Genomic DNA, 26,830 nt, shown 5'->3' with positions numbered 1-26,830 from the left:
TATGAGGTAGTTATTCTACTTACTGAGCCTAAGCTCATCAGATAATGTTTTGTATTGTAGGTAAGAGACCCCAAATATAAATTGTTGATGAGTATACGTGGAGCCAACATGACTGTACATATGGGGCTGACCTGAAGGGAGTGGAGTTCTGCTATGCTATTTTATAAATAAACGAGAAACTTGACTTTATAACTATATTTCATTAAAAGTATTTTGTGAACTTTATAATTTACTTAAAGCTTTAAAAGTATTTCATGAACGTTGTAATTTACATAAAGCTTTCAATTTATCGGTTGAATACATCTTCATTTTTACGTTAAGGTGTAGTAACGCCACAAAAATTATTTATAAAAGTATTAAGATTTGTATGTAAGATAAAGTTTTTTATTTAGTTGTGAGTATTGTACGGTTTGAAGTTATGAACATTAGTTTATGTATTGTTTAATAAAGTTTTGTAAATTCAGAATTTCAGTAGTGTTATATTCAGGTAAAACTTTGTTTTTTTTTTACACTATATATATGTATGTTAAGAAAGGAGGTCGTTACACAATCATAGAACATATATATTTACAAGATACCCTCAACGAGTCAAAATTATGAAAATGCCCTTCTAATAAGAAACGAGTCCACATCATTCTTAATATACCTAAACATTCTATAATAGTCATATCATAATATAACTCAAATAATCCACATAATCATGCATATAATCTCATAAACACCTAATTAATTCAATTATTGCTCTTCTGGCCCCCTAATCAAAGCACTAAGCCTTATTAGGGAAATTGGGACGTTACAGATATGCCATATATGTCACCACGTGGCGCTCATTGCTGACGTGGACGGTATGCTGAATAAGGCCTGGAACAGAGTGCATAAAATACGCACTCATCAATGGTCACACGTTAAAATTTCTTTATCAAAAACTTGAAAATTTTGCTCAAAATGAATGTTGACAATGATATGCATGTCGATCGAAGAGTGACTGAAGTTGGAGCCATCTTTAGAGCATATGATGACGTTCCCCTGATATGCTTGGCTAAGCATGTTTCAAGTTGTTTCATGTTTGGGTTTATGCCCTAAAAGCATGTAAAAAAATATTTTATTGATTTAAATAAAAGTAAAATTTTATTATATTTGAATGTTATAATTATTATTTGGATAATTTGTATAAATATCATAAATTCTATATTCATTTATGAGGATATGATCTTGTATTAGTACGAGAGAATTAAGATCATATACAATGAATAAAATAGTCAGTAACATATTAAAGTATGGAATCTTTAATGAATAGTTACTAGTACGGTTTACTAAGCAAACAAGATGCAAGTAGTATAGATTCAGATTACTAATGTGGATAGACATCTTGGTATAGGTGATGTATATGATAATGATTATATATGACAATACCAGTATAAATTAACTATCTTTATAAACTTATCGTTTGCCATAAATATTTAATTATTATCATAATAGATGATCATTTTTAGATCAGTCTAAGTCCTGAGTGATCATGAACTCCTATTTGTGTTTATTTGATATTTTGATTCATTCGTTAATGTCTCTTGATATAACAAGGCTAGTGACATTTGTTTTGGAGATTCAATATCATGAATGGCGAAAAATATGATTTTACAATAATGGAATCTATGCTTTCCTAATAGATTAAATATTGGTTCCCTTAAGGGTTAATTCTGGAACTGAATAATTATTGAGCTCAAATCTATAATATGATTATAGATTAATTATTCACTAGTGAATAAATGATACTTAAGAAACAAGAGGTAATTAGAAGGGTAAAAATGTAATTTTGACCAGCTCTAATTAACAAACCAATAAATGGAGAATATAACTACAATTATTGATTATATAAATGGACTACAAGAGAAAACTCTGTAAATATAATTCTATTAATACTTACAGTGCAATTTCATATTTATAGTGGAGTAATAATGGAAGTAATAAATAATATTATTGAATTAAAGAGTTTAATTAATAGTTTGATTTATTGGAGCTTCCTATTATAGGTCAATAGTCACCAGGTTGCCTTTGTCCTACACTGCAAAGGGTAAGGATGTCACATGAAAGATTTATAGGGATAAGGACTAAATTACAAATGAATTAATTTTCCAGGGCAAGGACATAATTATGTGATAATTATGGACAATTGATTGATTGTGAATTAACTAATTAATCAACTATATAGTTTTTATCTGAAAAACTTTATATTAAAAAAAATAGTAATCGTGTTTCGATTAATATTTGAGAGAGTTTAATTATTATCTTATTATAAGATAATTATTTAAAAGTGGCAATTTTTTAAGATAAAGTTAAATCTTAATAAACTAATATTTATTTTGGGATAAATATCTTGTCTTAAAATTAATTAAACAAAGAAATGAGAAAATCAGGGGTACACACTATGTGGCTCACGCCACTTACCGTATCAAATAATGAATGGCATAACATGTGTGTATACCATATCCTTGGGATTCGAATTTTGAGTTAATTTGTTTATTTAATTATTCTTTTGTAAATATGATTTAAATTAAATAATTAAAATAAATTGTAACTAATAAATTTTATTTTAGTTAAATAAAGATTAATTCAAATAGTTTAATTATCTTTATAAACTTGAAAATAAGCGATTGTTTTCTATGTCAGTTGTTTCTAGGTTATCAGACTCTTTCAAAAGAAAGAAATGATTGAATTCTCTAAACCTAAAATTCTAGAAGTTTCTATAGCCTCTCTCTTTTTTCAAACCTCTTTAAATTTTATGTACAGAGTACATTTAGAGAGCCTAAATCAACCTGTGAATCTTACGTGTCCACACACGTCCTTGTGTGTTAGAGGAACGACTTGGAATGCTAAGGTGTGAGTTTTCATAAGGAAAAAAAGATCGTTGATTTTTACTAAAAGACTCAATGACACTTGATAAGCTACAAGAGGTAATCTCAATTCCTTATATATGTTATTTAATATATCTATATATGTATAATCCTAGCTGGTATTAATGATTTTTTGAAAATCCCTCCCTATACATTCCATTGTGTATTTTAATATTTTTCTTATTTAATACCAACTCTTCATCCTCAATTTGATTATCAAGGACCTGATCGCTATGTTCCTCGACAATACGATCACCTTGGATATTGATAAAGTGACATGGTTTAAATAAACCAACTTTTCGAAGGTTAGTTGTTGTAACCAGAGTTCTGCAACTATTTCCCAAGTTTGAAAGTTTAGCTAGAGCAACAGTTCATCAACGGATGTCATTGTCAGGCTTTGGTGGAACCCAAGGACCTTTCTACCAAAGATTTTGTTAGAATATAAAAAAGAGGAAAGTATAAGAATTTTTTTTTTAAATAACGAGGAAAATTAATTACCTCCATGTTCAAAAGCAAGGAAAGTGGTCGGCATATTGGTGGTCAGGAAGTACTTTTTGTGGTAGTCTCCAACGTTGGACTTATGGGTAGACCAATTATTTGATACTATCTTGATGGTATAAGTTGAAAAAATCCAGTACCATATTGTCTTGGGATTGATTTTAAATCAAATAGATAATTTATTTCAAGCGGACTAGGAGTATGCTAATTATGTTGCTTGTATAATATATACAACACATATTGTTGGGGGTTTTATGCCCTAATTAAAATCCATTTGTAATATCATTTTATCATCAATAAAAAAATATAAATCATTTTTGACTTGGTCAATCACTTTACTCACATGTTTTATTTTCGTGATTATTTATTTAATATGAACTTCTATTAAATTCCGAGCATATAGCTAATCATATTTGGACATAATCACAATGGAATATAAATATGATTATATGTAAAAAAATAAGTTAGTCTTAAAATTAGTCAGTGCACAGGATTTACACTGACTTGCTAATCTACGATATGGTCTACTTACACATTGTAGTGTTATGTTCTTTCTAGAACATTAACAAAGTAGATAAGATCGGATGTATTTGTTACATCGGACTGGACAGATATTGACTTTATATAGATAAGTAAATGTATCGTTATTATCTAATAAAGTCATATCATAAAGTTGATCATAGGTCAATTCAATCTCAATTATGAATGGTTAGTATTCTAACTTATTGTATTATTCAAGTTCTTTGATTTGTTCGTTACCAGCTTACCCTACGGACTAGCCCATACTTACATCTTGGGGACTTGGTAGTTTAAATGAGTGAGAGTGTTAATCATAGATATGAACATCTACAGCTTCTAGAAAGAAGTGAAATGATGATCACCTTATAGCTTGGTTCAACGAGTTAAATGATTGAGTACTCATTTCTGTGATTAAAGTTCACATATATATCATTTATAAGGAACTTAGTGGTATTTAAGGATAAAATACAATGAGGGGTAAAATGGTAATTTGTACCTGACTCAGTTGTAGATCATCTATAGAGGATTGAATGACAAATTATGACTGTAACAATGGATAACGTATTTACTTAAAGTGTAAAGTGTTCCATGAGTTAAAGAGTGCAATTCCGAGTCTTTAGTAGAGTCATGAAGAATTAACAAATAATTTTATGGTAACTTATTAGAGCTTGAATTCATGGGTCCATGGTTCCTACAATGTCTTTGATTAAATTATCTAGATAGTCATGATTAATTGATTTAATTATCAATTAGGATTGTCGAAATTGTTTTGTGTCAATTTTAGACATTTTTTCTAAGATATAGAATTTAGAGAAGAAAAGAGAAATTTGGACAAATTTATTAATTATGACAAATTTGTGTTAAATTAATAAGTAGTATTAAATTAATGTTCAAATTATAATTAGTTAATTTGAATAAATGGTTTAATTAATTATTTATTGTTTAAATATAATTATAATTATTATATAAAGCTTTAATAAAATTTTATAAGATTTCGTTATATACACGAAATCATTTTATAATATATATTTATTATATTATATTTAATTAATTAATAATGTTTTTGCTTTATTATATAATTATAGAAAATAAAAGTATTTGAATTTAAAGATTTTTATGCTTTGAATTTAAAAATGGAAAAATCTCAAGACTTGACAAAATACCTAACATTCAGCCATATATGGATTTTTAAGCTATTATTTCAATTATTTAATTAAATTTTGTTGTTCGTGCTTTCACCCAAGGACACGTGGCAGTCCGAGTAGGACATGTGGCAAGGACATGTACTTCTTCAGATGAGGCCACGCCTCGAGGATCAGTCATCAAGGGTCGATTCCTCAGAGATTACTCCCCTCGGATAAAGGACACGGACATCTCTCTGGAGCCATGCCCCAAGAGCTATAGACGTCTCTCCAAGGCTATGCCCCTAGAGCTGCTTGATAGTCCACGGTTTTCTTACCATCAGTTATCTTCTGGGTCGAGGACTTTGTCCTCGGGATCTAAAAGATAAGCCAGGTGTCAGCCAATGCGAGTTTGATGCATCAGAAGAGTGCCTAACAACCTTTTAGGCAATCCGTTCATAGTGTTGTCGATTGTACAACTCAAAAATTTGCACTCCCACTACGCCGTCTGACACGCAGATACATACAACATGTCGTGATAGTACTTGGGGCATGTTCCCCATAAAGTAGGTACCTTTCTGCAGTGGGCCCCACATATCTTGTTTGGGTCGTGGTCTCTATTCAATGCAGCCCAATGCATTGAATTGGTATTAATCCCCCAAATAATGGGAAGAATGTATATTAATTATGAATGATTAGTTTTAATGACCCCAGCCTCTATAAATAAGGTCAGAAGTCTCATTGTAAGGGGTCAGTTTTTTAGAGAGAAAACACCTTGTACTCATAGCAATCTAAACGCTACCTTAGACTACACAATTGAAACTTGCCATAACGAGCTTCCAATCTTCTTAATACCAGATACTAGTGGACTAAGGTTCTTTTATAATCTGAACCACGTAAAAATCCTTTCCGTTCGTGTTACTTGTTTCTTTAATATCTCGTTTTAAGGTTGATTGCGAAAAAGGCAGTCAACATTTTGGTGCTTTTATTGAGAGCTTGAAGAAAGCATTTGGAACACTTACAACCATGGTAACTACTTGAAGAAACATTGTAGATGATGTCCTCCCTCCTACCGGAGTCGAAGGAGGGGAACCCAGTCGACAACCACCTCAGGACGTGCCTGAGATGGTAGAGGACTACAACGAGGACGTCGAGTACGATGGCAAAGATGATGGCATTGACCAAGGGTACTATAAGGAAGAATACCCTCAGCCCATGAATGCGGAGGAGACGCCAGAGGTGGTGATGCTTCATGAGCTGGTGGCCACGCAACAACAAAAGATCGATGTGCAAGAAGGTAACATCGCTGCTCTACAAGAGATGGTGCTTGCCATGGAGGCCACTCTTGCAGCCCAAGGGCTGCGAGTGGACCCCAATGGAAATGCACCAGCTGGGCACCCAACTGGCATGCCACTTGCGCACCTCGTTGGAGTGCCACCTGTTAACGCAATCAGAGTGCCTCCCAAGCACCTGGCTACAAAGGCGCGAGATCCGCCAGCTGGGATGCCTGCAACGCACCCAGCAGGAGTTGGAACCTCGATGCCACCACATGATCTTGGTAAAGGAAAGGTTGACGATAATCCTGCTCCAAAGCAGAAGAGGGCTCGTCAAAATCCCAAGGGCCACCAGGTTCCTCAGCTAGCTGGTAAAGGTAATGGCCCAGGGGCCCGAGGACACCACCAGGTAATCAGCGCCCGTGGAGCTCGGGGCGTTCCACCCCGACGTGCCCATACAGATCGTGTGAGGCCTGGAGCTAGTGTCCCCTCAAGATCTAACCAGCCCTGTAAGAATAACGGTATAGGGATCCCCCTAAGGAATGCCCCATAGAACCGAGAGCGTGGTATCAATGTCTCGGTAATTGAAAATATCGAGTGCGACAGAGAAACCGAAGTGGCTCATCTCGAGGATAACGGTGTGTTTTGAGGTCAGGCTATCCTACAAGATAACCTCAATGCCCGAATGTAACGACCCAAATTCGCTAATAAGGTTTAAGGGCCTTGATTAGCGTGCCAGGAGGGCATGATGGGATTTATGTGTGATTTTAATGAGTTAAATGCATGGTTATGATTTAAAGCATGTTATATGATTATTTGAATATTTGAGATGCATGACTATGTGTATTAGTATGCATGTAGGCTTTGATTGTGTTAGAAGGGCATAATTGTAATTTTGACCATTTTGGGCATAACTGTATTATTATGTGATGATTGTTGAGACCACATTGGTATGTGGATGTATCTGTGATTTGTGACTCGAGACGATCCCAAAGAGCAGATTAGCGGAAAAGTCATGGCGGGAATTTATACCCGGCTCGGGGCGAGCCTGGGGGTATAAACAAGAAATTTAGAGAATATATTGAGGTTAATTTTGATAATGAGGATTACATATTTGGTGATTAATCAGGTATTGGAAAGCAACGGGAAAATATTAGAGACACTTGAGGATTAGTGGGAATTGGGTAAAATGACTAAAATGGCCCTACTTGGACAAATGGGTTTAGAATTAATAGGGAGGGCATTTTGGTCAATTGGCTTTTTAGAGATTTATTATTGAGGCTTTATACACTTAGTGGGATTTATAGAGAAAGTGTGATGGCTGTGGAAGAAAAGAAAGAAAAAGGAAAGAAAGAAAAGAGAGAAAACAGAGGGGTTTTCCAAAGGATCGGTTTGGGGTTCTAGCACCTCTTCTCTTCAAATTTCTTGGGGCAAAGCTCAGTGGAGAGATAGGATAGGCTGAGCATCAAGGATCTTAAGTTGGACTTGAAGATTTGGCAAGGATTAGCAAGATCACATCAATGTTTGAGGTAAGTTTTTAGAGTTTTCAGTTTTAAGGGGTTGGCTGGTTTAAGCTGAGTTTTGAGCTGAGTTGATGGGAATTTTAGGGAATTTCTGGGAAAGCTTTGAGGAAGAGCAAGCTATGAAGGTCTAGGGAATGAATCAAGGTCGAAATTGCATCAACGGTATGAATTCTGAGCCTTTAACTTTGTTGTTTGACTGAATTTCTGGGTTTAGGGTTAACCATGGTGAATCTTGAGATTTGGGATGCATGAGCTTGGGTTTTGAGATTTGGGGATGCTTGGGATGAGTGGAGAGTGTTTATAAGCTTGATTTTTGAGTTTGGTAAAGATTTGGACAAGTTTGGGGTTGAAATGGTTGAAGGAAATCGCAGAAAATGATTTCTGGTGTTGCCTGCCTGCAACTAGCGCTACAGCGCTAGTCTTTGGGCGCTGTAGCGCTAGGCCCTGTTTCTGGGGACGAGTGGTTCTGCTTGTAGCGCTACAGCGCCCTCTTTAGAGCATTGTAGCGCTGCACTGTTCATAGAAAGGGGTTTTTGGGCTTTTCTTGAGGGATTTTGACCTAAGGTTCGGGGTTCGATTCCACCACCTTGTTTTGTGGATCTAGGACTTCCCGGGGGGCTCGGGATTAGTCCCGAGGCTAGGTTTTCGGACTTGGGGTTCGGTGTTGACTTTGGCCTATGGCTGTGTTTAGGTGTGTGCTAAGGCTCGTGTGGGATCGTGCTCAAGGAGTCAAGTGTTGAAAGCTATCAAATTGACAGGTAAGAAAACTATAGCACCCGTAGGACAGGGCATGGGCCCATAGTGTGATTGCGGGGCACGACCCTATATTGCATTACATGTTAGGGTGCAGACTTAATTGAATTGATTGCCGGACATGGCCCTAAATTGTATTACATGATTATGGCATAGTTTTGATTAAAATTGTCATATGTTTGAATGTTATTTGAATTATACTATATGTGATTATAGTAGCAAGAACGGCAAATGAGCCGAGAACGGCAACGGAGCCACAAACAGCAGCGGGGCCGGGAGTAACACCTAGCACATGGGATGCTTATAGTCAGGGTGGGACCCAATGGATACATGAGTTATCCTTATGGTAAGGACCGAGACCCCAGGCTTGGGTTAGGCCTCTGGGGCGACATGGTCGTGTTTGTTCAGTCTGATGGTTTCCTGTTTGTCAATGGATTATATGCTGGTATATTATATGCATATGTTATGAACTGCATGAGTTTTCTTGCTGGGCTTTGGCTCACGGGTGCTCTGTGTTGCAGGTAAGGGCAAAGTTTGAGTCGACCAACCATGAGTACGGAGAGCATGAAGCGACGCGTACATGTTTGGCCTGCCCGACTGCTTTGGTTGGGGGTTTAATTGATAAATGGCTGTAATAATCTGTGATTTTAATAATTATCGACTGTAAACTTATTTTAAGTTGTAAATAGTTTTCAAACCTTATTTTGGGATCCCAAATGTTAAATACTTGAAGTTTTCAATGAAGTAAACCATTTTCAAAAGATTACAGCCTCAACTTTTGCTTAGTCACGCTTTTGTTTTAAAAACCTCGGTTAGCGAGCTAATTGCACACAGTTTTATTTTGAAACTCACTTGGTAACGGCCCTAAGGTAGTAGGGCGTTACACCGAAGATGCAATAAGGCACACGAGCCCACCGAGAGAAATCTATCAGACCTCTGGGATAATATCAACACCTGGAGAAGAGATAACCTAGCTCAGAGCATCAACCAAGATCGCGACCCACTCTGTGCGGAGTTGGAAATCCTGAAGCAAATCATGCTCAGAATGGCCAGGAAACAAGGCCACGAATCTGACTCGGAAGACGAAGAAGTGGAGCCATGTGCTCCTCGCATTGTTGAGGCCCTTCTACCACAAGGCTTCAAGATGTCGACCAAACCACCTTATGATGGTGGCTGGGACCCCACAGACCACCTGTCTAAGTTCAATAGGTTTATGTCGGTGCATCACATCTCCGATGACGCTAAGTGTCATGTGTTTTCGATCACCCCTGACGGGATCAATAGATGAATAGTTCAAAAAGCACTAACCAGGATCCATTCAATCATGGAATTAGTTATTATTTGCCTTCCGAAGATAATTCATACGAGTTTGAAATGTAAGCTTTGAGGTCAATGCCTTGGCCAATATAAAGCAAGGATCCTTCAAGACTTTCAAGGCGTACATCAAACGCTTCAACGAGGAAGCGGTGAGAACCAAAAGGGTTGATGATGGCCAGCAATCGATGGCATTACAAGCTGGCATCAGCACGGGGTCCCCACTTTGGGATGACCTCCAACGGAGGGGATGCCGACAACTGGACGACTTCATTCATCAAGTGCAAGAATATAATAGCTGGGAGGATGCTCAGATTGGGGCGTTCGGAGCACCAACCATTTTCCCTACTTCGGCCACGCCTGGCTCCGTGGCTTCGAGAATCCAATATTCCCCTTTTTCTCTCGTCCAACCGAGCTCGGGGGGAGTCTAACCCAGCCAAAGCATTTCGCCTTCTGGTTATATCACCATGCCCGCTCCTGGATTCAGTATGGCTCCAGCAGGATATAGAGAAACACCCACTGGATACAGTGCTTTTCAACCTGCATTCAGTGCTGGATTTGCTGCTTCATCCCAACCTCCCGAATCCAGTTGAGCTCTCGACAGTAGTAAACCCAGGGGGAAAGGCAAGGGCTGGAAGCCCAAGGGAAATGGAACCACATAGGCTGAGCTGGGAGCCACCTCTAGCAAGAAGTATGTCCCGCAGTATTCTGAGTAAACCAACTTGGTAGACTCCCGAGAAAACATCTTCGTGGCCACGACACAACACCTTCACTACAGGAAGCCGCAACCCATCCAGAGGGACAGGGAAAGGCGGGACCCTGGAAAATTTTTTCGTTTTCACAATGACATAGGGCAACGACAATGAGTGTCGCCGGCTTAAGGATGAGAACGAGAATCTCATCAAGTTGGAACACCTCCACCAATATGCCAAGGGTGGAGCATGTCAGGCACAACCCCCCACAGCAGGACTGCTCGTACGACCTATTGCTCCATAGGTTCCAACAATTGCTCTTGTGTTCCCACAACATCCAGTGGCCCAAGGACCTCCTCTGGTGAACAAAAAATTGGGAACCAGCTCGAGAGGACCCCACTTAGGTGGTACCTCCCGAAGCTCACAAAACAGGTATGTGTGAGAATTGAATCACGATGATGAGGTGATGGATTTTGATCAGTTGCCTGCCCAAATGCCCCGAATGGCTGACCAAGTTATAACATTCTCCCAAGACGATGCTCGGATAGTGCATTTCCCACACCACGACCCATTGGTGATTGAGAGTCAAATCTCCAACAAAGTGGTGGCGCGGATTCTGGTAGACAACGAGAGCTCGGTGAATATCTTGTTTAAGTCATCCTTCAAGAAGATAGGGCTGACCACGATAGACTTGTCCCCATGTGCCTTGACTCTCTATGGATTCTAGGGAGAGGCCCTCATCCCAATGGGACAAATAAAGCTCCCTATAATTCTTGGAAAGGTGCCTCAACAGGCCTTCAAATACTGCACCTTTGTGGTGGTAGATTGTTCCTCGGCGTACAATGCTGTCTTGGGACGACCTGCACTAGTGGATTTTAGAGTCGTCACTTCCATCTGCCATATGTGCATGAAGTTCCCCACAGACGTAGGAATCAACACAGTCTGCGAAGACGAGAAAAAGGCGAGACAGTGTTACAATGTCTCCCTCAAAATTCCCGTGATGATGGTGGAGGAAGAAGGCCTCGAGAAGCCCGAGGCATCGGAGGTACAAGCTATCCAGGAGGCCGAGTTCGATGAGTTGGACTCGATGGTTCAAGAGGAGATATCCATTGAACCGATAGAGGAAGTGGAGGAGGTAGTTCTTGATACCTCCACCTCGACAAAAAAATGAAAGTTGGGGGAAGCTAGAAAATGGAAGTCCGAGGGGCGTTGGTGGGTTTCCTCTGAGAAAACCAAGACGTGTTCGCATGGTCGCATTCCAACATGACTGGTATTGACTCGAACATCATATTCCATGCCTTGAATATTGATCCTAACTTTGCTCCCGTCCAGGAGAAGCAACATACATTTGATCAAACTCGGAAAGAGGCTCTCAAGGCTGAAGTGGAGAAGCTCCTCTTTAACAGATTTATCTGAGAAGCCCAATACCCCAGGTGGCTGTCCAATCCTGTTCTCGTGCCCAAACCAAATGGCACTTGGAGGACATGCATTGATTTCTCAGACCTTAATAAGGCTTGTCCGAAGGACTACTTTTCACTCCCCAAGAGTGGCCAGATGGTCGACGCCACCTCTGGCTACGAGTTGTTGTCATTCATGGATGCATACTTGGGATATAACCAGATATACATGCACGTCGTGAACCATGAGCATACTAGATTTCAAACCGATAAGGATGTCTACTATTACCTCGTGATGCCTTCCGGACTGAAAAATGCTAGCGCAACCTACCAGAGGTTGGTTGACAAGATGTTCAAGAGCTAGTTGAGGGAAAACATGGAGATTTATGTGGACAAAAGTCTAGGACCGCCTCTAACCATGTAGGGGACTTGACTGAGGTTTTCACAGAGCTCCGCTGATTCAGAATGAAATTAAACCCCTAAAAGTGCACATTTGGGGTTGCCTATAGTAAATTCCTAGCCTTCATTGCTAGTGCTTGGGGAATTGAGGCGAACCCCGAGAAGATCAAGGCCCTAATTGAGATGTCGTCTCCTTGGAAGCATAAAGATGTTCAGAGCCAGACAGGGAGGATCACAGCTTTGAGCCATTTTGTCTCCAAGGCAACGGACAAGTGCATCCCTTTCTTTAATGTCCTCTGAGGAAGTCAGTGATTTGAGTGGTCGGAAGAGTGCGAACAAGCATTCCAGCAGCTCAAGGCGCACATGGAAAATCCTCCTATTTTGTCCAAGCCATTAGACGGAGAGCCTCTTTTTCTCTATATGGTTGTCTCGGAGGATGCCATTAGTGCTGCACTGGTGCGGAAAGAAAGTCTCGTTCAGCACCCCGTCTATTATGTTAGCAAAAGACTCCTTGGGGTAGAGTCTAGGTACCCGCTGATGGAGAAGTTAACATTTTACTTAATGGTCGCCTCTCGAAAACTAAGACCCTACTTCCAGGCGCATCCGATTAAAGTCATCACAAACCATCCCCTCAGGCAAGTCCTTCAAAAACCAATCATTGAGAAGACTCTTGAATTGGTCGATGGAGTTAAGTCAGTTCAACATCACCTACCTTCTAAGGACTGCCATAAAAGGTCAGGCACTCACTGATTTCATCACCGAGTGCAAAGGGAATCAGGAGAAGACTGAGGGTACCCCAGTGTTTGGACCAGTCTGGAAGTTGTTCGTTGATGTGTCTTCGAACAAAAATGGCATCGGGGCTGGACTTATTTTGGTTAACCTGAGGGGCACAGAGTGCATAGTGCCCTCCTCTTTGGGTTTAACGCCTCTAACAACGAGGTGAAATACGAAGCCTTAATTGCTGGCCTCCGTGTGGCACTGGAGCTCAAGGCCGACGGCCTCGAGATTTTTAGCGATTCTTAACTCATTGTGAACCAGGTTCTCAGAGAGTACCAAGCCCGAGGAACGAAGATGGCCCCGTACCTAGAAAAAGCTTAAGAAATGCTGCATAACTTCCAAAGAGTCACTATTCAGCAGGTGTCGCAAGAGCAGAATTTCAATGCTGATGCCCTGGCTAAGCTGGCCATAACCAAAGATGCTGAGTTGATCAATTTGGTCCCTGTTGATTACTTGGATTCTCCGAGTATCTTGTCTCCAAACGAGGTGCAGTCTATACAACCCCAAGATGGGTGGATGTAGCCAATACTCAAATATCTCGTCTTCGGGGAGCTACCCCAAGATAAGAAGGCAGCTCAGAAATTTATTTACCAAGTACCGAGGTACATAATCATGGATAATAGGCTTTATCGGTGAGGTTACTGTATGCCTTTGCTTGGGTGTGTGTCCAAGCAAGAAGCCAGTCTGATTCTCCGAGAAGTACAAGAGGGTTTTTGCGGGGATCACGCTGGGGGCAGAGCCTTTCCAGAAAGATCTTAAGGCAAGGGTACTTTTGGCCCGCCATGAATGGAGATCCGATGGATTATGTCAAGAAATGTGACAAGTGCTAGCGTTTCACCAACATCCCACGAGTGCCTCCAAATGAGCTTACACAGATGACCAACCCTTGGCCTTTTGCCGTCTGGGGCATCGACTTTATCAGGTCCCTGCCTACAGGGAAGGGAGGATTGAAATATGCCATAGTGGCCATCGACTACTTCATGAAGTGGGTCGAGGCTAAGCCACTTGCTACGATCACCTCTAAAAAGGCCTTGGACTTTGTCACCATGAACATCGTTTGCCGGTACGGGATTCTGGGGAAGATAGTCTCCAACAACGCATTGCAGTTCTACAACGAAGTATTCATGGACTTCTGTCAACAGCATGGAGTTATAAAGAGCTTCTCCTCTGTGGCCCATCTGCAGGCCAATGGCCAAGTGGAAGCAGTTAACAAGACACTCAAATCCACTTTGAAGAAGAGGCTAGAACAAGCAAAAGGAACTTGGCCCGAGGAACTGCCTAGGGCATTGTGGAGCTACCGCACCACTGCCAGGACCTCCACCAACCATTCGCCCTTCTCAATGGCTTATGGGTACAAGGTTATGCTCCCAATTGAGGCAGCAATCTCCATACACCAACAGGATACATATGACTCGACCACGAACCATGCTTTACTACAGGATTCATGGACCTCGTGGAGGAGTTACGCGAAGCTTCTCAACTTTGAGTAGCACCCTACCAGCAGAAGGTAGCCATGTATTTTAACTCCAAAAGGAAGGATAGAAATTTCAGGGTCAGAGATCTAGTGTTGGAAAGAGTCTTCTTAGCCACCTGAGACCTCGGTGCAGGAGTGTTGGGACCTAACTGGGAAGGCCCGTACCAAGTCGAGAGCGTTGTGTGTCCGAGAACATACAAATTAGCTCGACTAAGTGGGGAGTTGACTCCTCATGCCTGGAATGCCGAGCATCTTTGCCAGTATTACCAGTGATATGAGCAACAAACATTCTTTATTTTTGTAATACCCTTTGTAGCCTTCAAGCAAATTTAATGGAAACCATGTATGTAAAACATGATAAGAAATTTATTCTCTGCTTATATTTTTTTGGTTTTCTTTATTCTATTAATGTTATGTACAAGCACTCGCTCGCCTGGACAAGTGATCACAGACTAATCTCCAATCACTTGGGGGGCATGGGGTTAAGACAGCATACAACCTCACAGGGAACGACCTAGGAAACTAAGCCATCAAGAGGAGTAAGCCTAGCGTCACCACCCAGAGAATAGAAAATCCTAGGAAACTAGTCAAGTCTAGCCTAGAAGACTAAGCTTGTTTCAGGCAGAACAAAGCTTGGCACCTAGGAGCTAGATAATCTTAGTAGCGCGAGAATAGACTTTTGTCACCTCCCATGGACACCGAGCTCGAGGAGCTCTGACCAAGTCTCTTGATTTCAAGATGTGAACGAAAGACCGAGTACCCCTTACTTGGCCCCCAGGAAATCTGTGACATGGGGAGCTTGGCTAGTCGATGAGCGAAGCACCCCTAGTGTCACTATATCCCATAATCAGAAAACCTGGAGAAAGCCCAGTGTAACGCGAACTCAGAGATTCAGGTTACCTCCCGAGGACAGCACGCGCCCGAGGAGTTATAACCAAATCCTAACCTGTGAGATATGGATGGATGCCTGAGCCATTTGTGCTTAGGAACCTCATTAACATCACCTCCTGTGGACATAGAGCTCGAGGAGGTGTGAGATGATCTAGAAGTGATGAGATATGCACTCGAAGAGCAATGTTGAAACCCCTGGCTGACCCCCCGGTAGTGCGTACTCGGGGGGCATGCGGTTTCACATGCAAGGCCCCTTGAAAGCCCAAACCTTTGGATTTTAGGGACACAGGACACCGAGTTAGGACCAATAGTAAATTTCGCGTTAAAATTACTTCTAGGACTATGAGCCTACAGGAGACACTAAACGCTGGAATCACCTTTAAAACGAGTTGAGTTCTTGTTCTTGTGGGAGTTGTATTACGTTGAATTTATAGAACCAATTCTTTAAAGTGGTTTGAGTTCTTGTTCTCATGGTACTTGTGTTACGTTGAATTTATAGAACTAGTTGTTTGAGTTCTTATTCTCGTGGCAGTTGTGTTACGTTGAATTTATAGAACCAAGTGTTTAAAGTAGTTTGAGTTCTTGTTCTCGTGGCAGTTGTGTTACGTTGAATTTATAGAACCAAGTGTTTAAATTGGTTTGAGTTCTTGTTCTCGTGATAGTCATGTTACGTTGAATTTATAGAACCAAGTGCTTAAAGTGATTTGAGTTCTTGTTCTTGTGGCAGTCATGTTACGTTGAATTTATAGAACCAGATGTTTAAAGTGGTCTGAGTGCTTGTTCTTGTGGCAATTAGGTTACGATGAATTCATAGAACCAAACCAAATGAAAAATTAAGGCAAGCTGCATAGTTCTTAAACAGGAAAATAATTACAACTGTGCTCGAGGGCTCGAGCGTTGATTGTCTATACCCCAAAAAAATATGGCACACTGACCTATTTAGTTTAAAAAGAAAAAAGTAAAACAAGGAAAATTACTGGGGGACACCTCTACCATCATCACCAGGTTATCCTCAGGAGCCCAACTCGCAGCTGAGGCCTCTCTTTCTTGAGCCACGGGGGCAGCGTTCGCCTTGAGGCATGCCTCGAGCTTAGTCCTCATGTTGGGATCCTCTTTGAACGAGAGATCCATGTCTTTGTTGCTCTACCATGCAATGAAGAGCATGTCCTCAACCATCATGTCGAGGTCTTTGGCCAGTTCCCCTTTGGCTTTTTCCAACTCAGCGACAGGGGCTTCAAACTCCACCCGGCTCAACCGAAACTCCTCGCAGACTCGGGCCAATTCCTCCTCCATGGTCTATGTGCGGCCTACAGCATCTTCCAGAAACTTGGAGGATGTTTCCTCCAAGACAGATAGCTTCAACTTCTCCATGACCAGTTGGTCCTCCACTTCTCGGACACGGGTCCTGGTGTCCTCCACCTCTTTTTGGAGTCATGAATGTTCCTCTAGGGGGACTGCAATCTCTTAGATTTGAGCAAGCTCCACCTGGACACGATCCATCTCCTCCCGAGTCTTCTTAAGCTTGAGAGACTATGTCAGCACTAGGTCTCCAAGTCGTTGATTGAGGGTCACAACCTGTAAAATCAGAATGATAAGTCAGCCAACACTACAAGAAAAAGCTTCATTAATAGCATTGCATTTGGACATTATTAAAAAAACGCTATTAAAATGTTACATAATCTATACAACACACTGTTCATTTAATTGGCGGGAGTAATATTTCATTGGCGCTTATTGTTTTTCTTTTTTGTTTGTCAAAGCAGCTTAATTGAACAAGGAAAAGACAAAGAAAAACCCATTTCCCCTCCCTCATTCCCGTCTCTCTCTCTCTTCCCACGTTACCCGTCTCTCCCATTTTCTCCATTTTCACTCCATAGCATAATCCATCTCACTCTCAGAGGAACCCAGACGAACTCGCCTCTCCCACCCACTCACTGTGAATCTCTCTCTCAGAGGAACCCAGACGAACCCAGTGCCTCTCCCACTCGCTCACTGTAAATCACTCTCAGAGGAACCCAGACGAACCCAGCGCCGACGAACCCAGTGCCTCTCCCACCCGCTCACTGTGAATCTCTCTCAGAGGAACCCAGACGAACCCAGCGCCTCTCCCACCCGCATCTCGGTTCTCTCAGTCAGCACAGCCAAGGGTCTCTCTCGGTTCTCTCAGTTGGTGCCTCTCCCGTCCGATCACTCTCTCTCAGTTAATCAAGCAGCTCCGAAGTACACCTCTACCCAGCAAGTAAGTGCATGCATTTTTGTTTCTTCTAATTGTATACATTATCTCATTTTTAAAAACAATTCTCTGTCTTTCCTCTAACTCCTTGATGTATAACTTGTTTTCTTCAATAATTTGAGCTTGTTTCTCTGTAAGACTCTGCAATCGGTGTCTGACCTGGGCATAGTGCTGATGTTAAGTAATAGAAAACACCAAAAAGAAACTCCAAGGGGCATAGAAAGATGTGAACAGATAGAATTGTTTTTAAAAATGTTGTAGTTTTCTCTTTAGTAACTGAATGGTAAAGGGTATACCTGGATTCTTCCAAAGATCGCCTCAACTTAGTTATCTCAAGCCATAAATTCTTTGTGGTATTTGTAATCCACATAAAAGAAACAAGAAGTCTTAACTATATAAAAGTTAATGTTAATATAGTTAAGGTGGTTAAGTTAGTTAATAGTCTCGGGTTAGATTAGTCTTTTGCTCTCTATTTAAACCGATGGTTAGAACTCTTTGGAGTACAGAGTATGATGAGTTAGTGAGATTGATTCATACTGAATCATAGCTAAGGAGATTAAAGTCTGAACAAGAATCACTTTTCTTGTTCTCAAGTGTTTTGAGAGGCAAAAGTTTTCCCGAGAGTATTTTTTTGTATTTGTTCATGTTCATGGTGTTTTGATCATTGAGAGATTGAGCTGCTGTAATCAAGAGTTGTATACACATTGTATCAAGATCAATAAAGGGGAGAAACTGGAAGTAGGAACTACCATTTGGCCGAACCAGTATAAAACTGTTTGTGTTTCTTGCTTTATTTTCTTTTCTGTTTTGCTGAGATAATAGCTGTAGCAATACTTTAGCATTCGACTGTTTGATTGGTATTTCTGTGTTCTTGTGCATCAGTTTTAATTATTGCTAACATTTAGCATTAGTTTGTAGTTGTGCTTGCTGTTTAGTTGTGTTAGCAGGAATTACCACATTCTTCATTATTATCTCCACAGTTGATGCCTATTAAGAAAATTTCAAAATGACAGTAATTAGATAGTTTTAACATTTGTCCGATTCTCAAAGGTCAATCATCTAGTTCCAGTTTCAGGCTAATAATGAAATTGGTGTTGGCCATTCTTAATCAACTAAAGGTAGGTAATCTTAGTACAGACATACCAGGCTTTTATTCATGGAGAGGATAGAAAATTTACAACCTTATATCACTAACAAGCTCAACTAGGCACCACAACGCACAGGTCAAGTAATTTCTATAAAATTTGAAATGAACCCACAGCTAAAATTCCCAATTAGTAGAAGAGCCACACCCTTATACCTCATCAAAATCCTGGAAACTTCTATATATTTTCAACAACCCCACTATCTTAATTACATATATGTCTAGATCTCCAATCCACCTAAAATTTAAAAAGTAAAAATTCACCTATTTTCTACGTCAGAGTATGAGTTTACATACAAATAAGTAAATCATCCTATCAGAATTTCGAAATCAAGTCCAGATTTTAGACCCAATAAAATAAATTCTGAACCAAAATTCTCTCTGGTATGATTTGGTGAGACAGACTATGGGGAATGGGGAGCCAGATCTATATAAATTTTATTAACTACCCAATTAAGTCAATTGTAGAATACAAACCAAAAATCAGCAAAATCTAATAGATACGAATAAAAACAGTTACGAAATATTGCATCCTCTTCACACTCACTGCTATCTGACTTGGTTCCTGAAAAACTCTCTAGTGATTGCTCAGTGTTCCCACTTCCCATCATAAACCCAAAACCAACTCTCTGCAAACCTCGCTCCGCAATCTGCAAAAGGGCAACTCTCTTCTGCTCGCTATTCACCTTCAACCTCTTCTCCACAGCTTCCTTCTCCAACAAGGCTGCTCTCAGCAAATTGTTGGTATCTCTATTCTCCTCTGTCAAACTCACCACACTATTCTCCAACTCCCTCTTCTCCTTCTTCCTCAATTATTTGTACTCATTCACCTTCTCTTCAGCCTCAGAAGCAAGTCTTGTAACTACCAATAGCTCTTCAGTCAATTCCAATTCCAAACGCATTGAATCACTCTTTTCTATGCCTTTAATGAATTTGACATCATCATCATCATCAGTTTTTTCTACAGCCACATTTTTTATGATCCTTTCCAAGCTCACATTTGCTGATGAAAGAGACTCCAAGCATTTAGACAAAATCTCATTGCTTTGCTCTCTCTTCATTTCCATGTCTTCAATTCTCTCCCTGAAAATTTCAACTTCCTTTTCAAGTTTTTTCCAATTGTGCCCTAATGATTTGTCTCCCAAGCATCTTTTGAGTTGGCTTTGCTCAAAAAAAGAAGAAAAATTGGCCTCTTTTACTTGTCGATCTTCAACCCAAATACAGTGCTTGCTCTTCATACTCTTTTTTTTTCCCCTGAATTCTTAGGAAAAAAGGAAAGGAAAAACGGAAAGGAAAGAAAGAAAGAAAACTTCACCCCCTAAATTCTCTTCATTGGTTCTCCGCATTTCATCTCTATCAGGTATCTAATGTTACTCTTTAATTTCCATATCTATGTTTTGATTAATCTAATTTATGTATATCAGCATTTGGGTTTTCAAGAAATTTCTGAGCTGAGATTCTCGTAGGTGAAATGAAATTAAGTCAATTTTTGGTGGAGTTGGTTTCTTAGAGGTTTCTCTCGTGATGAAATGATGGGATTATTTATTTGTTCTCAATTATTTTTTATCAAATAGACAATTTATGGGCTGTTGAAAAATATTTTACTTGTTTTTTGTTCTTTTGATTTTGATTTATACATTTATAAGCCAATACTTTGTATGTAAACTAACTAAAACAATATTGGCATATTATCTACTTTCTTATATGAGTTTGCTCTATTTTTGTCATATACTCTATGATGAGTTCTATTTAATATCCAAATATAAAGGTAAAGTGAGCTATTTCATTCTACTTGGAGTGAATTATATGGTACTAATTAAAGAAAACAAATCAAAACTATGATTGGATTCAGAAAACTTAAAGTTGTACTTCCATCTTACAGTTATCTACCAACTTTGATACAAGAACACTTGATGGGCACTAAATTGTTTCTCTCTCTCTTTACTGTTTTCTGGCTGGAATTGAATTCTGGGTTGATTGGTCTGGATTTTATTGCTGTTTTTTTCTCTGAATTACTGGGTTAGCAATTGTTTGAAGCAGGAAGATCTTATCAGTTTTGCCTAATGATAAAAGCAGTTTATATGAGTTCTGTTTCAATCATTTCAGGACCACAAGAGTACAATAAAAGCAATTTACACGGGTTCTGAATTTCTGGAGAGTGTTTTTGCTGGTGTTGAAGTTGGTATAGTGTTTCTGTACTTGGCGTTTTTTGTTCATACTAGTTCGTAACTGTCCTTTATGCCTTAACAAGCTTAAATGATCATTTATTCTGCTGGACTAATCCTGAATATTGATGCACAGGCTCGATGCTTATTTGTTTCGTCGATTTCAGTTATTCAGGATTCACTCCACGAACATAAACAACGGGTGGACTTGCCAAAAAGTAAGTGTTATGTTTATGGATAGTTTCCCTTGATATCAATGTACAAAATGTGTCTGTGCATGCATGATTTCATGTCACTCAAACTACATCATGCAGTAAGAACAAGAATATTCACAAGCTCATTCCCTCCCTCCCAATACTATTACAATTTTTTTTGGTCACTGTTGTATATGCAAAAACAATCAATAGAATATTCTTTAGATATTTTAATTAATTTCTTATTTTTTTAGAGAAAGAAAGAAAGATAAAACTTGTTCTAATTGTAGCTTAAATATTAGGATATTAATGTTTATGCATTTTTGTTGAGTGTTCTACAATTCTAACATCTACTAGTCTTCCTAAAAAAAATAGTTGTTGGGTTTATTATATCTGTGTATTTATATGTATTGAAAGAATGTTAGCTACTTGTTGTCTTTGGTTGATTTGTGTTGAATTTCATTTTCTTATCTATAGTATTTACAAGTTATATTAAATATAAGAAAGTGAAACTAATTTTCATTTCCATTAAAGATATTTGGTTTCGTTTGTCTATTAATTGTTTTAATGTTTGCACAATAACTCTCTCCTTTGCTCATTATTGTATTCTCTCAAACTTGTTCCTCATATTTTTTTTAATCCTATTGAAACATATTGTGCATTGTTGCAGGTACTTTTCCTTCGGATAAAGAGAGAAGACATTTCTACCTTAGGTTAAAGAGAGAGAGAGAAGACATTTCTGTAGAGCATCAGGTTTAATCCTTAATGGGCTTATATGCTTATAGAGATTGAATGATCTTATTTGTTTGTTATTCTGTTTAAATCAAACTTGAACTAAATTTATTGTTTGTATTGGTATTATCTCTTGTTCTAAATGTTATACTCATGATCAAATAACGAAGTCAGTAGTTAAAAGAAAACTCTTTCTCAAAACTAGAACAACATATTCAATGGCACATTTAAATAAATGTGTAGAGTGCAGAATGTAATGTTAGTAAAAACAGAAGTGAACCAAAATGAATATAGCCCAGAAAACTAAATAGAGAAGAAGAAAAGAAATAATGAAACCAACACAAGAATTATATTGGTTGAAGAACAAAGATCACTGTGATCTTTGTCTCTACTCCAGTTTCGAACTTGATCTCGTATTCTTTATTGAACAATTGATAAAGTATGAATCCTATAAGGCAAATAAATTTATAAACAACTAAATATCTTTGTCCTTTTTTCTCTTGATCTGATTTTTTTTTTTTTTTTTTGATTATGAAGAAGACTAGGACTTATATAGCTAGCTTAGATAGCAGCTAAGTGAAGAAAATGTTGAACAAAAATTGGGTGAAACTAAACAGGTATTATTTCAAAAATAACTTTAAATTTCAAGTAATATTGAAGGCCTAAGAAAATATATTAAGGTTAATCTCTTTTTTAAAAAAAAATATGTAGAGCTACAAAAGAGTACACGGATGCAGCATGGGACTTTGTGAAAATGGTAGAAAGAAATTATGGTTTTCCAAATAAAATTATCTGTCCTTGTAAGAAGTGTCGAAACTTAAATCATCATTGTGTTGATGATGTTTTTGAGCACTTATTTATAACCGGAATGGATCCAACTTATCGTATTTGGGTTCACCATGGAGAGCAACCCATTGATACTCAAGTTGACGAAGTTTCGAATGATATGGATGCATTTGATTTATACACGACTGCTGCCATGGATGATGTGGACAATAATATAGGTTGTGGAGGTGGTGAAGACGATGAATTTGTTAACGAAGATCTTCAAAAGAAGTTGGAGGATGCGGAAACTCCTTTATATGAAGGGAGTGAGAAATACACAAAACTTTCATCAATTGTAGCTTTATATAGGTTGAAGAATCTGAATGGTTGGACAGACAAAAGTTTTACAAAGCTTTTAGAACTCCTTTGTGATATGTTTCCCAAAAACAATGTACTTCCTGATTCCATGTACTCAGTTAGGAAATTTTTGAGAAATTTCGATTTGAAATATGAAAAGATTGATGCTTGTATTAATGATTGTTGCTTATTTAGAAAGGAGAAGGCTAAAATGGATGTTTGTCCAAAGTGTAGTGTTTCTAGATGGAAAGTTGATAAACACACAAAGAATGTTAAAGTTGGTGAGGCTGCCAAAGTTTTGAGGTATTTTCCGATAATACCCCGATTGAAAAGATTGTTTAGATCAAAAGAAATGGCTGAAAACTTAAGGTGGCATTTCACTCATAAAAGTATTGATGGGAAGATGCGACATCCAGTGGATACACCTGCTTGGGATTCCATTAATGAAAGATGGCCAGAGTTTAATCTTGAACCACGCAACCTTAGGCTCGGACTAGCTGCTGATGGAATTAACCCCTATAAAAGTCTAAGCTCCACTTATAGTTGTTGGCCAGTGATGCTTGTTATCTATAATTTACCACCTTGGTTGTGCATGAGGGACGAAAATACATTTTTGTCATTATTGATTCCAGGTCGTAAACAACCTGGAAACGATATTGATATTTATTTGGAGCCTCTTATTGAAGACTTAAACAAATTGTGGAATAATGGAGTGCATACTTATGATGCATTCGACAAAAGCTTCTTCAATTTGAAGGCAATGTTGTTGTGGACAATAAACGATTTTCCTGCATATGGAAATCTTGCTGGGTGTACAACCAAAGGCAAGACAGCTTGCCCGATTTGTGGTAATGATACATGTGCAACTAGGCTGAAACATAGTAAAAAAATTTCATACCAAAATACTAGGAGATTTCTCCCGTTTGATCATCCATATCGGTCTAAGAAAGCATGGTTCAATGTAGCTACAGAAGAAAGGGGCCCCCCTAAAGTTTTGAGTGGTAGTGAAATTGTTGAAGAACTAAATCAAATTACCAACGATTTTGGAAAAAATATGAATCCCAAAAAAAGGAGTCGGGATAATAAGGTGGAAGGAATGTGGAAGAAGAAATCTATATTTTTCAATCTACCATATTGGGAGGTTAGTTTAATATATTTTGAAGTTATTTAAAATTGAAAGTTTAAGCTTATAAAATGTAACTTCAATTTGTTGATGATGTGTCTTTAATCTTTGTAGGTTTTGTTAGTTCGTCATAATTTGGATGTTATGCATATAGAAAAAAATGTGTGTGATAGTATTATTAGCACATTGTTGGGCTTGAATGGAAAATCCAAAGATCATCTTAATGCTCGATTGGATTTAAAGGATTTGGGTATCAAGAAGGCCTTGCATCCGGTGGAGAAAGATGGGATTATACGACTTCCAGCAGCATCTTACACACTTTCTAGATCAGAGAAGACAATGTTTTGCCAAAGGTTATTTGATTTAAAGTTACCTGATGGTTATAGCTCAAACATTAGTAACTGTGTAGTAGTTGAGGAACGTAAGTTGATGGGGCTTAAGTCTCATGATTTCCATGTCTTAATGCAACAATTGCTGGTAGTGGCCATTCGAGGATTGATGGAGGATGGTCCAAGAGAGGCAATTATAAGACTTAGCAAATTTTTTAATGGAATATGCCAACATGTGGTTGACGTAAAAGAAATCATAGAATTGGAAGCAGAAGTAGTTGAAACAATTTGTATGTTTGAAAGATATTTTCCTCCTTCATTCTTCGACTCTATGGTACATTTAGTTGTTCACCTTGGATGAGAAGTGTTATTATGTGGTCCTGTTCAATTTCGATGGATGTATCACTTTGAAAGGTAAATATTTTTAGTTACCTTTCAATAGTATAACATGAATTTCCCTTAACTAATGAGGAAGGTTCCTTCTTTATTTGTAGATATATGAAGTTACTTAAAGGGTATGTGATGCAACCTACACATCCCGAAGCATCTATTGCTGAACGTTACATTGCAGATGAGTCAATGCGCTTTTGTGCATCATTTTTGAAACAATCTAATGACGAAGGTTCCTTCATTGGACGTAACGAATATAATGATAGTGATGTGATACTTGAAGGTCGTCCACTTCATCGTGGTGTAACTGTTACACTAAATGATAAGGATCTAGCTAGTGCACATCGCTATGTATTATTCAATTTAGCTGTCACAGAGCAATATTTAGAGTGAGTGGATAAACTTATTATCTTCTAATTTCACTGTCGCTTAATTATTGATGGTGATTAATTTTTTTTTAAAATATAGGATGCATCTACAATAACTAAAAAAGAATAACAATACTTTAAGAACCAATCACACTCTACTTTGGAAACAACATACTGAGCTTTTTCCCTTGTGGTTAGAAGAAAAGGTATGGGCCAATAATTTTTAACATAGCATCAAATTTGTATTAATCTGAAATTACGATTAAATTATGTGATAAAAATGTTTCCTTCTGTAGTTTTCTACTGCAGAATTTGATGCTATGTTATCAAGATTGGCACATGGTCCTCGTAAAGCAGTCATATCCTATAAGGGATATGTTATTAATGGGCAGCGATTTCATACTAAGGATGCAGAGAGAACGACACAAAATAGTGGTGTTTATATGGAAGCAACAACGATGTGTAGATCTAGTGCTAAAGATGATGCACAATTGGCTGATGTTGTAGGATATTATGGGTTAATTAATCAGATTATACTCTTGGACTATTACAGTTTTCATATCCCTTTATTTAGGTGCAATTGGGCACATGTTGGCAAGGGTGTAAAGAAGGTTGATTGGTATACTCTTGTAAACCTACACCAAGGACAAAAAGAGTTTATTAGAGAACCATTCATACTTGCTTCACAAGCTAAACAGATATTTTACGCAAGGGAGAATGAAAATTCAAATTGGTATATTGTGTTAAAGGCTCCACCAAGAGGACACTACGAATCCGAAATATATGATGACCAACATGATGAGAATCCGATTGCTCAAAGTTAAAAAGTACAACATTTTCTTATTAATCATAAAATGTATAGTCATTACTTTTTTATGATTTTTTTTTATTATTGTACTTATTAAGTTTCTTGAACTGCTTTAAAAATTGTTTCCTTAACTTGAGCATTGTGATTGTCATATTTAAAATACATGTTTTTGTATGATGCAAATTTAGTGCATATTTCAAATTACTTTTAACTAAATCTCTTAATCTCTTAATCTTATACAGGTACAATATGGAGACTAGAAAAAAGAAGCAGGATGGAAGTTTAGTCACTGAAAAGGATGGAGGTTTAGTCAATGAAAAGGAGGTTGGATCACCTTCAACTCAAGTTCACTTGCAACCTGGTGCTTTGAAAGCAATTGTGGCAGAAAAGAGGAGGCAATTAGCAGCTAAGTTTGGAAAGTTGGCAGAGAAGAAGAAATCGAAGCTTCGTTTTGCATCCTCTACTAAAGTTGTAATGGATTCACCACCTGCATCTAAAAGATCTTATGAAGCAGCGTTTGGTATAAATCCAACAAATGAGGATGACAACGAAGATGAAAACATGTCCCCACAACGAGCAACTGCGTTAGGTAGAACCCAAGCAACATCTCCACTCCACAACCTGAACAAAACAAGAAGATCTCTGCGCCATTTTGTTGACAATGATTTTGAAGATGATTTTAACACTCCACAAAAGAAT

At 38.4% G+C, this 26,830-nt stretch overlaps 1 long non-coding RNA gene across 2 annotated transcripts; it reads left to right on the top strand.

The window, feature by feature from the left end:
• The first annotated feature begins 20,842 nt into the window (after window positions 1-20,842).
• LOC133784040 (uncharacterized) lies at window positions 20,843-22,120 on the top strand. 2 transcript variants are annotated; one of them, XR_009871093.1, is made up of 3 exons: window positions 20,843-21,082; window positions 21,202-21,283; window positions 21,930-22,120. It is a non-coding gene; the product is annotated as an uncharacterized LOC133784040 (long non-coding RNA). The 2 variants fall into 2 exon arrangements; XR_009871092.1 differs by having other exon boundaries at window positions 20,843-21,283.
• The last annotated feature ends 4,710 nt before the right edge of the window (window positions 22,121-26,830 follow it).

Source organism: Humulus lupulus, chromosome 6 (genome assembly GCF_963169125.1).
Source record: "Humulus lupulus chromosome 6, drHumLupu1.1, whole genome shotgun sequence".
Classification (NCBI taxonomy): Eukaryota; Viridiplantae; Streptophyta; class Magnoliopsida; order Rosales; family Cannabaceae; genus Humulus; species Humulus lupulus.
The sequence above is the reverse complement of the archived record's forward strand: the minus strand, read 5'-3'. Positions and strand labels throughout refer to the sequence as shown.